The 10662-nt window shown below is 29.4% G+C and overlaps 1 long non-coding RNA gene across 1 annotated transcript; it reads left to right on the top strand.

The window, feature by feature from the left end:
- Positions 1–237: 237 nt before the first annotated feature.
- On the top strand, positions 238–7317 carry LOC114311611 (uncharacterized). The gene is made up of 4 exons (XR_014333076.1): positions 238–468; positions 1215–1278; positions 3524–3583; positions 6462–7317. It is a non-coding gene; the product is annotated as an uncharacterized LOC114311611 (long non-coding RNA).
- Positions 7318–10662: the final 3345 nt, after the last annotated feature.

Raw genomic sequence — 10662 nt, 5'->3', positions numbered from 1 at the left:
AACTGATATGGAATACAGCTTTGGATTTCTGGAGTGGTAGAGACACTGTGCGTGATTTCCTGCACAATAAGAGAGGGGAAGAGAGATGGTTATTAGATTCAAAGAAAGGATAGGCGCGTGTTTGTTTTAGGGTTTTTTTTGTCTTTTAGTATGAAATGGACTTAATGAAATATTATAAAACGCTATGGGTCTTATGGAATAACACTTTTAGATAATGGATTTACTGAAAAAGCACCCATACAAAAATAATTTATAAACTTATATCACTATTTACATCATTCTCATACCCTCCTCTCTCTCTCTCTCTCTCCATCGGCGTCTCACACAAACACACGAGCACCACCACTGTCCATTGTCCCTCCGATCACCACCGATATCGTACGAACTAGAAGTTCAATTTCGATTTTGAGCCACGGATTTGATTTTCTTTGTGAGTTTCTAGGACTGATCGGAGGAAGATTCACTCAGGTCTCTGTCTACACTCTCTTTCTCAATCTATATGTATGCGTATCTAGGTCACGTATGTGATGCATTTGTATACATATGTATTGGCTGTGAACGAATCTTAAGGGCTACGATGTTGAATTGGCTGCGAACGAAGCTTTTTTCAAAACTCTATCTACAAGTTTTGTTCTCTCAAATTCACATGATCGATCGATCGATCGATTGCTCAAATTTATCGGAACTAAACTCAGAATTTGTCCAAATATGATTAGGTTTCTGTTGATTTATTCACAATTTGACTAGTTTTGATTGAATTTCTTCAAATGATTTATGTTGAAAATAATAATAATCCCATGCTAGGATTTCTCTATTTGCTAGATCTGATTTAGACTAAGGTGTCTTACCTTCGTTGTCTTTTGTTTCTCTTCAACTTCATTAGCCTCACACATATGATTGGAAACGACACATAATTACTAGATACAAGGAAATATATTGTTCTTTGGTAAATATCAACCCATACTTTAAGGCATGGTCCTGATGATTACTACAGTTCTAGTGAATACACCAAATTAATAGAAGATAGGTTAAAGTAATATAAGGATTTTGTGCAGTATATATGAAAATGCTGAAAGCATTGTGAGGTGCATTTTTCCTGGACCGATGCCCCTATTATTAATAGGATGGTTGTAGTTATTGCTGTGAGTGCTATTTTAATTGGAATGCGCATCATGGTAGTTACTAATTTGGAGCCCATTTACTTGCTGATGCAGGAAATTTCAAGAGAAAATAGCTTGTGCATTTCATAAAAATGGTTAGATCTTTATGATACTTGAGGTAACCTTACTCGTCTATATTTCTCTATGTGTATGCACATATATTTAATTGTGTGGATGAGTAATATATCATGTATATATATGTGTGTGTGTTTCTGAAGATGAATTGTTGTGTTGTGTCTGTTTAATTGACTTGATCTACATTTTGAATTTATGAAGATGGTTTGAATTGATTTTGGCTTAGTGCTGTAATTTGTTATATTTTTCCCTAATTAGTTGAAAGTTATGAGTAGAAATTGGGATGACTATTGAATTGTGCTTCAATTTGTATTTTGATTGAAGCGATTATGAATAAAAAAGAGATTGCGTTATTGCTTTATTAATTCTATGTAGTTTATTAAATTACAGCACTACCAAAAAAAACATATGTAAATAGGATGAAGAAGAAAATTGAGATAAATGAAAATTTCTAGTTTGATTTATATGAGTTGCCTCTAATATTGTCAGTTAATTCCCCCCTTAATTTTGTGTAGTGAAAATTTCTAGTTCACTGATAATATTAGTTAACTGTTTCAAAATTGAGGATATAGTGAATATGATTGGTTGTTATTTCTGCTGCCTATTTTTTTAGACAAGGTTGCAACCACAGACTGCTGGTGTCCCTTGGCATGTTTTGAAACAAACACGGTACGTTTGCAGAGGATATTTATTGATTTCTTTTAACTTTAAAGAAGTGCAAGACTGAGAGGCACAAAGTATCACTATGTGCCTTTGTAACCATCTTATTTTTTGATAATCTGATTGGCATTCAACAATCATGCTATGCTTCTTAAATACTTCCCTGCATATCTAACTCTAATTCAATGGGTAAATCCTCTTTGTTTTTTGTTTCCATATATCTTTTCTATTAAATATTCAATCCAAGTTGAACTAATTAAAGCTGTAGTATCAATTCAAAAGATCGATACAACACAATGGAATTTGAAAGGGAAATAAAATATTTATGTGAAGAGGAGAACAAAAAAATGCTAGCGAGGGATATGGATTTTTTTTTTTTTTTTTTTAAAGTGTACATGTAGTCAGGATGAATGTAGTGTTTTAATTCAAGTAAATTTTGATTCAAATCATTTGTTATTTTATATTCAAATCACTTGCATGTTTGTCTTTGAGACTTCCCAATTTGTCTTGACTCTTGATCGAATATACTCCTCTTCACTGAGAATTGTAGGACCATGAAACGAGATAGAAGACTATCATTATGGATTTAACGTCTGTAAACTGTACAAGTATTCTTTCCACTTTCAAAAGATTTTTATCATCTTCAAATACGAACCTACCATTTGAAAGAACAGCACATCTGATCCCTGTAACACACAGTGTAGCCTACTCTCCCGACGCACAAATAACCTAATCTTTAACTGGTTTGAATGTACTAACATTCTTTTTTTGTGTTACTTTGTATGGGGAAATATTACAGGAGAAATAAGAATATGCAATCAGGAGATGAATATTTTTAGAATTCTGAACAAATTAAAGAATATATATATTTTTTTTCAATTGGTGCCAATGGTCACAGAGCTTGTGATTGCAGAATTAATGTACCTGCAATGGATGGGTCCCAAAGAGCCGATATATATTTATATAAATTCTACTGGAACAACTCGTGATGATGGTGAAACTATGAGTCTTCCATTGATTTCCATCAATTGTGCTCACTCATGCCTCTTTTCTTAATGATGTCATACATACTGAAATGTTGTTGAAAAATAGTTAGCAATATGATTGTAGTTGCAAGTCTTCTCTGGTTGGATGAAATCATGGAATTATGTTGTTATCTACATGAGGCTATCTAAACTTAATACTTGTTCCACATATTCTGGCTACATGGGATGAACAAATGAACAATCTGTCTCAGCAGAAGCACATGCATTACATTCTCAATTTAATGAAAACTAGATATTTGTTGGTGTATGTTCTATTTTAAACATATTTTAGTTAAACATATTTGTCGATAATTTCATAGCCTAATGAGGCTACATGAACTTCTTTATGTTTATAAAACAAATTTTGAAACTTAGGATTTTCATTGCCGTGGTGGTGTTTTTAATTACTAGAAGAGAGTTCCCCTAATCTAATGTGGAAAACATTTTGCTGCCTTTAGTATCATACAATTACAAACTATGCTTACATTCGTTGCTTAGATGTATCTGTGTCTTGAGCTATTCATTAATTTTCTCAGATTTCAGTATTCTCTATATTGATTCTTATGGTTGTTATTTCGTGGCTTCACATTCTTATTATTTTAGGTTGGAATGGAGAGTGAGGGCTTTGCAATTTATGATGCTATGATGCAATTAAAGAATGAGGTAAATTTCTACTCTGGGAATTCTGAATTTCTCCAAACCTTTTGTTCTAATTGTAGAAATATGGCGTCCCGCTTCCATATTGTTAATCTGATAAGAACACATGTACGTTTCACATTACACCCAAACTGGATGCATGTGAATTTGAATCCAGACTTGAATACTTCAAGTTGCCATCTCTATGCTTAATACAAGATGCATCACCGATGTATACTATATTTTTGCCTGATCTTCATAGGATTCTATAATAAAGCTAGTTCCATTGTGGAGATGATGGCCCAACAATGAATTTGTGAATGTATCCAAACTGAATGCAAGATGGAATCATGACTTGAATATGGCTATTTTTCAGCTCTGTTTTTAATATGAGATATATGTCATGGCTGCATAAATGTGTTCGCCAATGATTTTTATGATCAAGCAAGTTCCATTAGATAAATAATTGCTTCATTGTTGGAATAATATATAATCTACTCCTCATGACAACCTTCCAACTTCCACGAGTGAAAATAGTATTAGACTAATTGATTTACGATTTGTAGTTATACTTTTTGGATGTTTAAAGTCATATTTTAAAGATTAGTGAATCTTATGATTTGGATACTTTTTAAGGTTTGTATGTTTGACGTTGTTATCAGCTTGATATGATAGAAGTTGAGAATGAAAGTTAGTATGCAGGTTGTTTGGTGTATGGGTATTAGATTTTTTTGCCTACTTCATAGTTGCTGCTTCTGCTAGGTTTGTTAACAAGTTGCATTTTATAAGCTACTGTCTATATACTGTTAGGTAAGGTTATATTCCTGTATATATATTATATATTAAAAATAACCTTTTACGACATATAAAATTATGTCATGAAAAGTGTAATGATTTATGACATACAAGAAAATGTCGTAAAAGATTATATACGACATACAAAATTTGTCATAAATATATTAAAAATGACTTTCTACGGCATACAAAATTATGTCGTGAAAAATGATGATTTATGACATGCAAGAAAATGCCATAAAATATTATATATGGCATATGAAGTATGCCATAAATATATTAAAAATAACCTTCTACAACATGCAAAATTATACCATGGAAAGTATGATGATTTATGGCATGACAAAAATGTCGTAAAAACTTATATACGACATACAAAGTATGCCATTAATGTTTAATTTATTATTTTTTACAACTTTACCTGCATGTCATAAAAGATGCTCAACTTTCCACAGCATGTCATATAACGGCATTTGTGTGCATGCCATGAAAGAATTTTTACGGCATGTATTGCAAGCCATAAATATTCAATTTTGTTATAGTGTGTTAAGAAATAGTTAAAACATAAACCAGACAAAATAAAATATCCTGATAAGTTATCATCTTTTTTTTTGAGAGGGGGGGGGGGGCTATATTAAACCAACATGGAAGGAAAAAAAAAAACAAAAACAAAAAAAAGGAAAGAAAAAAAAAATATTGCTAGAAACTCTAAAGACATTTAATAAAAAATGAGTATATTGTATTGACACCTCCTGAAATTTTTATTTAATACCAATCTCCCTCTCACATTTGAAAAATTATATTCTCATTCTTGAGGTTTGTAATCTCATTATAAATTGCCTCTTGAATTGTTGATGCCATGCCTTAAAATTTTTTAAATGACCATTTTGCCCTTCTTTCCTATCATTTCTTCTTCTTATCATCATGACTATATTCTACAATTTTTTATTATTAAATTCTACCTGAACATATTCTTATTGAGGGAAGATATACAAATATAAATTTTATGTCGAATTTTTAAACATAATGATATACTTTAATAGTGACCTTTCACTTTAAAACAAAGCACTCATAAACATGATTTATATTTACGACAATATCACTATCACAATATTTTTATAATACTTTTTGTATAAATCTTTATATATGAATATAATTTTTTATTTTTTTTATTTCCACCATTATATCTAAATTAGATCAATTTAATATAGATATATTTAAAAAATATAAAATTTGTACAAAAATTTTTATAAAAATCAATTGAATAAAATAAAATAAGATAATATATTGAATTTTTTTATTTTTCTTTTATTTGGTGAATTTAAAAAAAAAATCACAAGATATTATACTTCTTTAGTATATCTAGATTAGGTGTATCTAAAAAATAACAAATAAAATTGCTTAAAATATTAAAAAAATCAATAAAAATATAAAAAAAAACACAAAAAATAAAAAAAAATATGTGAGTTATATCAAAGAAGATGATTGTTATTTCCTTTAAAATGACATGAATAAAATATCTGTATTATTTTATTATTTTATGTGTATAAAGGGTAAAGGGCAAATATGTCATTTTAATTTGACAGTGGAGTAAGTGCAATTTTTTAAATGTGAGGGAAAAATCAATATTAAATAGAAATCTTAGGAGGTGTCAGTATAATTAATCCTTAAAAAAAAAAAAAAAACCGACAACAGTCTCATCTAATGCTCCAACAATTTGATGCAAGCTACAATTGGTAGTTAAATAGGCACTATATATTTGGGTAAATTACAATGGGAGAGGCTCTTCTCTAATTAGATATCCTAATTAGAGGTTGTTATTGGGCCTTCGTGAGTCCACCACAAAATGAGAGTACAATTTCAGTTGTTGGAAATAATGAACTATGTGGAGGTATTGTAAAATTAGGCCTTCCTCCGTGTCCATCCTTCAAATCAAGCAAGAATAATCTATCTCACGGGATGAAAGTGATCATACTGGTGGTTGGTCTTGTGATATTTTTATCTTTGTTTGTTAGCTTCTTCATATTTCTTTAATGACATCATGTTTCAAAAAAAGAAGGCCTCTTGCAAGCCTCAATCATGCATCAATTTTTGAGGGTTCTTTATGCAGAGCTTCTCAAAGCCAGCAATGGATTATCAAAGGCTAATCTAATTGGTGTTGGAAGCTATGCTTCAGTTTACAATGGGAATCTTGATCAAGTTCAAATGGTTATGGCAGTGAAAGTGCTCAATCTTCAAACCAGAGGAGCTTCTAGGAGCTTCATGACAGAATCCAAAGTACTGAGAGCAATAAGGCATCGAAATCTATTGAAAATTTTGAGAGTTTGTTCTAGTGTGGATTTCAATGGTGATGAATTCAAAGCTTTGGTATATGAATTTATGGCCAATGGAAGCTTAGGCAAATGGCTACATCAAGTTGGAGTGGAAACCATGGGCAACCAGAAGAACCTAGAAATCTTAAACTAATCTAGAGATTGGATATTTCCATTGATGTCGCTTCTGCACTTGAGTATCTTCATTGTGGTACAATTATTCATGGTGATTTAAAGCCAAGCAATGTTCTTTTGGATGATGCGATGACGACCTATATTGGAGATTTCCGGTTAACAGAAATTATCTCTACGATTTCAAGTGACGTGGCACAAGATCAAAGCAATTCAGTTGTGATAAGGGGAACCATAGGCTATGTTGCTCCAAGTACAAAATCTTTTCAATGTCCTTGGAGTAGAAAAACTAATAACTTGCAATAGGAAAAGTAATTATATATAGATATATATATATATATATATATCTACGCACATGAATACATTTCAGCATAAACATGCAAACCATGGCTTCTACAAAATAGTGGGCACCTACATATTTGTAAGAAATATTTTGGGCAAATTGTGATAATAGCCCTCGTATTTTAATTTTTGTATCATTTTAGTTCCTATAATTTTAATTTACTCGATTTTGACTCTGAATTTATGATTTTGTTTCAATTTGGTTCAATTGATTACAACTCTCAGCATTTTTTTTTTAATTTATGAAAAATATGCATATAAGTGGCATTTGTCATTTTTATAAACTTATAAATTTATTAAATTCAGTGAGTTAAAATCAACTAATTCAATGATTATTCTATCAAAAACACTAATGACATTATCAATTGGATCAAATTGATACAAAATTTAAAGTTAAGAGTCAAAATTGAGCCAATTGAAAATGGAGGGATCAAAATGATGTAAGGAGTAAAATCTAGGAACCACCGGTATAATTTGCCGGGCTATTTTTATGCGGATTCCATGCCATTTATGAATGCTCCCAATGTGTGCTTCCACCTCTTCACTGTTAGCAAACCAAATACTGAGTTTACTTTGTTTAATGTGGTCATGCTTAGTCTTGGTATAAATATTACCATTGTAGTGCACATCGTTTAATGTGGCCATGCTTAAACTTGGCTATGGAAAACTTGAGTTAATCCTCTATGCGTTCTCTGGGTTTTTTTTTTTTTTTAAAAAAAAAAATTCTTTATGTAATTTTAGTATGAAATTTTAGTTTGATCAAAATAGTTCATGGTATTTACTAGTAGAAAGAATTAATTTACTAGTTTGCAACCAAAGCATTTTCTAAAATCTTACTCAATGCTTGGAAACTTTTATAGTTGATTCTAGCATAATATCTCATGCAAGACTAATTTTGTTTGCTTCAATAAATAAAAAAAAAATACAATTAAATTATGTTATTCTCAACAATTATCTCACTTAGTCACTTGGAAACACAAACAATATTGAGAGGAATAGAATTAAGGACATCACAGTACTAAAAAGTTCGTTGAGTTTCATTTAAAAAAATCAGGTGAAATTACAAGTACACTTTTTGAGATTTATTTAAAATACATATTGTTCCCTGTGATTTGAAAAATTATAAATATCCCATTTTCAGAATTTTTTATTTAAAATAATTAATCAAAAAAATGAAATTCCTAATTACTCTCCTATACAATGATAAAATTATTTGAATTATTAACAGAAATAAATTTATGATACTATTAAAAATTATTAATTGACTTGATGATTTATTAATAAAAAGAGTCATTTGTTATAAAATTAGAAATTTCGAGGGACAAAATGTAAATTTCAAAACCAAAGGGTTATATCATATTGTAAGTAAATTTCAATAGGTGTATTTATATTTTATCCAACAAAGTATTAAATGCATATTCTCTATATGATTTTTTTAAAGCTAGTCTTTGTCCTTTTACGTCAATACATAGGGGTTACTTTGTTTTTTTTTTTTTTTATGAGTGTGATATCTAGAAAAAATATCACGTAAACCCTACACTTTAGTTTTAAACAAACCAAATTAGTCCATTATTTGTTGTTAGAATTTTGAATGAAAAAAGATCATGTGCAAGATTAGAGAGATCAAAGTGGATTTCAAAAGAAAGTAGGAGACTATTGATGTATTAAATAAATTTCACTTTAATCTCTCTAATTTTTGCATGTGGTTTTTTCTATTTAAAATTTTAATGGCGCATAATGGAAAGATTACATTATAATAAAATTGAAAATATATGAATTAAATTATTTAAAATGACAATTCATTTAAATTAAAAGGACTAATAGTATAATTCACTAAAAAATAAGTTCTTTCAATGTTTCATGGAAAAGAATTGCAGCAAAGTTTTTTAGAATACTAGTCTGTTGGAGTAGTGACAGTAGTTTTTTTGCAAGAAGATATTAGCGTAATATTCAAGTTTGTCCCACTAGTTATTTTCACTGCAGTCTAGTAATAAGGTGTAAGGAGGGATCGGGATTGGGGCTGCTGTGACAGCACTCATGCGGTCAAACCCGTGGGGATTATTTCAATTATATTTTGATAATTTAAATCATTCATATTATAAAATTTATTGAGTATATTATCTATATAAAAAAATAAAATTAATCAGATAAAGTATCCATGATCAAGATGAATAATAACCTTAAAAACTTATTAAAATCATTCTTACTGTTTATTTTTTAAAATATAAATGTAGTCTTGTTGTGAATTACAGATGTCTAATTAATTTGAATTTTTTCATAGATAATCTACTCAACAAACCTTACATTATAAACGTTTCGGATCATTAAAATAAATTTAAGACATGCCTTCATGGACTTACCACACGATACTACCACACGATACTACACTTATATTTCACAACACCAATCTCATTCCCGAAGGGATCATGTTAAAATAAATTTTATAATGGGGGGTTTACGTATAACCTGCCTTAGTTGTGATTTTACATTATCTCAAATAAATGTTGGTTATGAATAAAATGACTGATTGATACCTATCAATCTTCTTTTCTTTTTTTTCTTTTTTAGGTTAAGTTTGAATTATCGATTTAAGTAAGGACTTAGAAATGGAACAAAAAGACGAATGAAATAAAGAAAAAAATTATAACTTATATTTTATTTATATTTCTTTCATCTTTTTCTTTTCTTTTTTTTCTTTAATTTTTATCCAAATCTATTATCTAAATACAATTTTAGAATAACAATAATATCACATCATTATTAACTAATGGTATCACAATCTAATAATAAAACACTACAGAAGGAGGAAATCCCCATTATATAAATGTTAACTATTTTATTTTATTCACTTTACAAACTAACACATCAACATAATAGAATACACTATATCTAAATGATAATTTATGATTGGATGATTAATGATAATGTGAAATCACCCATATATTGAAGGCATTGGTCTTGGTCCACTTAAGATTTTAGATCTTTTGAACCATTCAAGAGGTCTTTTGTTGCGTCTCATTATGTATTTAGTTTCTATATTCATAATATTACTCTTTTTATGGGTTAAAGGTTGATAATAATAGCTTATTTTATTTAGGTCTTTTGGGCTCTATTTCTACTAAGGTGTTTATAGGTTAAATATTGACTATCGACAACAATAACTTGTTGGGAAATCCTATGAGGAATATGTACTATATGCACCCTACTATAAATTTGTGTAATTTTATTACAAAATTTTGTAATATCAATTACGAAATACGTAACCTTACTACAAATTAGTTTGCCATTGATTGGTACAGGTCAATCAAAAATTTATAAAAACAGGAAAAAGGACCAAGCTTTATAGTTATGTTCTATGACTTGAATGGTTCAAGGACTTCTTTAGAGTGAATCGATAGAGGGAAACAAACTGAAATAATTGAAATTATTATTGATTACAAGAATCAGAAAACGATTACCGAACTACTGAATTAAAACTACTAATGAGAATAAACTACTCTAGAGAAGAGAAATTTACTCCTAATT

The sequence above is a fragment of the Camellia sinensis genome, chromosome 6 (genome assembly GCF_055761805.1).
Source record: "Camellia sinensis isolate YWXY chromosome 6, ASM5576180v1, whole genome shotgun sequence".
NCBI lineage: Eukaryota > Viridiplantae > Streptophyta > Magnoliopsida > Ericales > Theaceae > Camellia > Camellia sinensis.
The sequence above is the reverse complement of the archived record's forward strand: the minus strand, read 5'-3'. Positions and strand labels throughout refer to the sequence as shown.